This window comes from Pangasianodon hypophthalmus, chromosome 5, assembly GCF_027358585.1.
Source record: "Pangasianodon hypophthalmus isolate fPanHyp1 chromosome 5, fPanHyp1.pri, whole genome shotgun sequence".
Classification (NCBI taxonomy): Eukaryota; Metazoa; Chordata; class Actinopteri; order Siluriformes; family Pangasiidae; genus Pangasianodon; species Pangasianodon hypophthalmus.
In genome coordinates this window covers 29537195-29543264 of record NC_069714.1, presented here as the reverse complement: position 1 = coordinate 29543264, position 6070 = coordinate 29537195, and positions in this window count along the sequence as shown.

Here is a 6070-nt window from a genome sequence, read left to right as displayed (position 1 = left end):
AAATGGACATAATTTACTACTTAGACAGTGCGTACAGTATATACTTCACCAGATGAGGTAGGTAAACTATGCAAACAAAAATCAGTAACGGTTGTTCAGTGATTGCTACTAGTATTGCTCAAAAGTTCAAGTATTGCATAGAGATCAAATATTGCACAGCACAGGATAAGTGAGACCGAAGAGGCCCATGTCTAGGGTGAGTGTTCCTAAGTGTGACAGCTAATTGAAAGAACCTGGATGTTTTAGTGAATCCCGGGGAGGACAAGCTTGAGCAGGCTGTGTCCAGGGTGGGAAGGATCCTCTGTGATTTTTTTTTTTTTTGTGTTAAACTGCCCATTTCCTGACTAGAGACTAGTACAGGTCCTGGAGGGAGGGAGGTTGGTGCTGATGATCCACTTTGCTATCCTTGACTATCTTTTGTAGTCTGAATTTATCTTGTTTTGGTGGCAGCGCCAAACCAGACATTGATGGATGTGTAGAGGATGGACTCAAAGACAGCTCTGTAGAATTGGTACACCAGGTCCTTAGGCAAGTTGTACTTCCTCAGCTGGTGCAACATGTACATCGTCTGTTGCACCACCTTTATGATGGAGACTGCATTGGTCTCCCACTTAAAGTCCTGGCAGATGGTGATTCTGAGAAAACTTCAGGATTCTATCACTGTCACAGTGTTGAGAATGGTGAAGCGGGATCATGGTGGAGGGTTCTTCCTGAAGGTCCACCATTTTGAGGGTGTTTAGCTCAAGGTTGTTGCAACTGCACCAGAGTGTAAGCTGATCAACCTTCTGTCTGTATGCAGACCCATCGTCATCTTGGATGAGGCTGATGATTGTCATGTCTTCTGCAAATTTCAGGATTTTGACAGAGGGGTCACTAGAGCTGCAGTCATTGGTGTAGATGGAGGAGAGCAGTGGGGAGGGCACACACCCTTGGGGGTGTTCCAGTGCTTAGAGTGCTGGATGTGATTTCACCCAGCTTCACCTGCTGCTTTCATTACAGACATCAGAGCAATGGACCTATATTTGTTCTTTGTCATGTTGCCAGGTTTTTTGGGTACTGGGAGGATGATGGGGCTTTTGAAGCAAGATGGGACAACACAGCTCCAGTTATCTATTGAAGATCTGAATGAAGACTGGGGCTAGTTGATCTGCACGTGACTTTCAGACAGACCTTGTCAGGTCCTGAAACGTTCCTTCTTTCTTAGAGTACCCTTACATCATCTTCATGGATCATTAGTGCAGGCTGGAAAGCAGGAGAACACATTCAGGTCATCAGCCAGTCTTTGGTTCTTGGCAGAGTGGGGGAGAGTTTCTAGAAGTTGGAGAAGTCTTGAAGGCCACACTGATACCAGGTCATTAGCCGAAACCTTGCTTTCAGCTACTCTGATTTCCTTAGCCAGTGTGTTTCTGGCCTTGTTGTAGCGGATCCTGTCTCCACGTCTGTAGGCCACTTCCTTTTCCTGCCGTAACTGTCTGAGTTTTGCAGTGAACCATGGTTTGTTGGATTTTCTTCGAGTTCTGGTGGGGACAAGTATGCTCTTGCAAAAGGTGATATATGTTGTCACAGAGTCAGTGTTCTCATCTACATCATCAGCTGCAGTTTCAAACACACTCCAGCCCATGCAGTCAAAGCTCTCTTGTATTTCTAACATAGCCTCCGTAGCTCATCTCTTCAGGGTGGTGACTACAGGCTTAGCAGATTTCTGCTTGTAAGTGGGAAGAAGATGATAGACCACTAGATAGTGGTCACTCTGAAGTGGTCTATCATCATCTATCATCTAGACCACTTCAGAGTGACCACTATCTAGTGGTCTATCATCTTCTTTCCACTTACAAGCAGAAATGTGTGGTCACTTTGACCACTATCTAGTGGTCTATCATCTTCTTCCCACTTACAAGCAGAAATGTGTGGTCACTCTGACCACTATCTAGTGGTCTATCATCTACAAGCAGAAATCTGCTAAGCCTGTAGCTGGCGGGACAGAGCAGTCGGCATCGTTCTAAAACAGTGTAGCTTTGGTCTGTCCTGGACTTTTTCCTGGTGGGACGCTTAATATGTTTCCTGTATTTGGGAAGTTCATGGTTGAGATTTGCTCTGTTAAAGCCCCCCAAGATGCTGAGGGGAGAGGCTGGATACTTCAGCTCCATACAGTTGATCTGGATCCTAAGAAGTTGAAGAGCCTCTCTCATGCAGGTTTGTGGTGGCATGTAAACACTGAGCAGAATCTTCATCTCTGGTGTGTTTGAGTGAATTGGTGTGGCAGGGAATAATACAAACAAAGCACTGGAGGGCACTTGACGGAGGCAGCCATCCATGGTGACATCTTAGAGCTAGCAATGTCTTAACATTTATTGTTAAATCAGTTAGGTATCAGCATCGATGCACTAATGGCTCTGTGCTTCATTTAAGATTCATTTAAGTTTTTCCTGATAACTGTATTGGGAGGGACAGATTACATCATATTGCAAAAAATGATGTCTACATCTACAAACAAAAACAGCTCACAAAGGCGAATGGGCTCTCGATGTTCAGCCAAAAGTGCCTATTCGTTCACTAATGACGGTGCAGTGACCTCAAAGAGCGACTTGTTCTCAAATGACACCAATCACTAAAAGAATCAACTTATTTGTGATCAATCACTGATCCCCATTCTTCCCAACAGCTAATCACTATTCGTTCCACCTACAGACTGCATTGTTCTTTGTTTTAAAAACTAGTTATTCCACTCATAACCATTTCTTTCGTGTCTATTTCCCAACTCCCGACTACCAGTGTTTCATTTTTTCTGCGTTCTGTATAGGAATTATAGTATTTTGTAAATACTTTAAATAAGTAGTTATTAGACCAAAGATGACTTGTTATATCCTGAATTTATGTATTTCTGTAAAGCTGCTTAGTTACAATATCCATTGTTAAAAGCGTTATACAAATAAAATTGAATTGAATTCATCTTTTTTCTATTCTGATAAAAAAATATTCTATTTTGTCTTCAGAAAATCCTTACGTAATGTTTAGATATGCAAATGATAATGACGTTTCAGTGAATATGCAAATTAGTCTATGATGTAATCTAGTGACTTTCCCCTGAAAAGAGTACTGATGTTGTCTGGTGCCGCTACGGTTTTACAAATTTCACACCTGGAGCTGTTGTGTAGTGCTCAGCTGTAATTTGTGAACTTTAAAAAAAATAGACTAGGACATTTTAGTTATGAGACACAGCTGGGACTCAAAGATCGTGTCACTGCTGTGTGAGTTTTTCTTGTTTTTGCCACTTCAGGAGTTCAATGAGTTCATCTTGAACCAGCTGTGAACTTTGTACAAGAACTGTGGACTTGGAATTTAGGTGCTTGATATATAGAGACGTGTCTCTTGTGACCAAGTCGACTCTTTGAGCCAATTCACATATATGGACTTTTTTCTGTTTATTTGTTGGTGTAGGCAATGCTGTGACTCTTGCAGTCTAATTTATCCAAATGTTTCCATGGAAACCTCTCTTCAACATCTGTATATTAACATGAATCCATTCAATTTAATTAGGACTTTATCCTGGTCAGGGTCCTAAGGACATTTGATTCGTTTGCATTTGGTAATTGAATGAGGTAAAAGTTTAAGCCATTTGGGAGCCAAAAGAGTCGACTCTGAGCCAAATGGACTGACTCACTAAAAAAGCCAGAATTCCAATCACAGATGATTTAATTTGTTTATTTTTACATTCTGTGGCTTTGCATTCAATTTAAAGAAAGCAGATAATTTGAATTTAAGCAGTTTTCTGTCAACGCTGAGGATCCTTGTTGCCATTTTATCACAGATTATTAAAAGGAAAGTTCATCATCATTGCCCTGAAGTTTCTTGAAACAGAGTTTCAAGGGTCAAAAGAGCAGAATTTCGGTTTCATATTTACCTCAAATAAAACTGGGTCTTTACTAAACCCTCATGTTCATGCTGTACATTCCACTTCCTTTCATCCCAGCTTTTTATTTAATCTAATAAACCCCTTTTATGGCAGTACAGACCGTAATGATCACTTTCTCCAGGTCACGTCTTTGAGAATTTTTATGGAGTAAGACAAATAGCGTCTTTATCTTATCACTTCCTCATGTTTATCTCAAGATTTAGTTCATATGAGTGGACCTTGAAATTGCAGGATTCAGCACGTTGGTCTCGTGCCAGCAGTTCCTCAAAGGCACACGTCTGTAGATGAAGGAAGACCTAAAATACAGAACCGTGAGATTGTTGGTGAGATTTCTGGATGTTGTCCGAGATGTGATTGGTTTGTGATGGGACAGAATTTGAATTGCGTCTTTAATAAGAACCAGATGAATTGACTCTATATTATCAAATATATTATTATGAAGTGACTCTATATTATCTATATTATCATGTATAAGGCAGAAAATTGTTTTGGTTTTGTTCCCATAAATGGAATAGTTTTATCGTTGTTCGTTCTCAGATAATTTAGAAGTTTGGTCTCTGACGTTTGCTTCTTTAAGTTTGGAACTGGAGAAATTAATACCCAAAATCTTTTCCGTTAATAAATGCCCAACTTTTTATGTATTTGCGAAGGCCTGTATTTTGGTTAAATTAGTCGGTGGGACTATTATCATCATCCGCATCCAGTGTTGGCGGTTAAGAAGTTAATGCATGCTCAAAAAGTCATTGTGGACTAATTTACATATTCATTGATTGGTCATGAGTATTTACATATCAACATGTTACGTGCAGAAGGAAGTTTTACTGAAGACACTTAGAATAAGTTTGCATTAGGGAAACTATTAAGCAATAGAGTTTTATTAGAATAGAAAATAACAGACTTTAAATTTCTTATAGAAAGAATTCGTCTTTGGTCACAGCACTACAAACTACGTATTTACATATTTACAAAATTCTATCAAGAACATGGACAAAATGAAGCAGTGGTAGTAGGAGACACGAAAGAAATGGTTACGAATGGAATAACTCACTTTTATTACTGTGAATAGTCTAAAACAAAGAAGTGTGGGGGCAGGATTTAAAAAGTGATTAGTGGTCACAAACAACGGTGATGAGTGATTGGTTGTCACAATCGATGATCAGTGATTGGTCTTTTGGGAACAGTGGTGATCAGTGATTGGTTTGTCGGGAACAGTGGTGATCAGTGATTGTTTTATTGGGAACAGTGGCGATCAGTGATTGGTTTGTTGGAAACAATGGCGATCAGTGATTGGTTGTCACAAACAATGATGATCAGTGATTGGTTTGTTGGGAACAGTGGAGATCAGTGATTCGTTTGTTGGGAACAATGGAGATCAATGATTGTATTGTCGGGAACAGTGGCGTTCAGTGATTGGTTTGTTGGGAACAATGGTGATCAGTGATTGGTTTGTCGGGAACAGTGGCAATCAGTGATTGGTTATCACAAACAGTGATGATCAGTGATTGGTTTGTTGGGAACAATGGAGATCAGTGATTGGTTTGTCGGGAACAGCGGCGATCAGTGATTGGTTATCACAAACAGTGATGATCAGTGATTGGTTTGTCGGGAATAATGGAGATCAGTGATTGGTTTGTCGGGAACAGTGGCGATCAGTGATTGGTCTGTGGCAAAGTTGCCAAAGTCACTATGTTGGCAACATCGTCCACATCAATTCCAGCTTTCTTTACAGTTTGGATGGCAGGGCCTAGGAGGGTGGTGTGTGTGTTAGTTATATACTTATAATTTTGTTTGTGCTTATATGCTTATATATATATATATATATATATATATATATATATATATATACCCCAAAAATCCAATATATTTTAATTCTAAGATATTAAAATGAAACATGGCTTGAGACAGGACAACAGTGCGAAACATTCAGCAAAATCATCTTGAGAGCTTCCAATTAAACGGGGAACATAGTGAACACTTTTTTTTTTTTGCACTGAACTGTCGCTTTAATGCTTTGGCTTCTTTCACAGTGTGAGAGGCCACTTTGAATGAATGAGTGCAGGAATGTGACCTTGCACAACGAGTGCAAGCCAGGGGGAAACTTTCATGAGATCAGCGCTTTAGTTTTTGTGTGCTTACAGAAAACACAGTGTCGCTCTG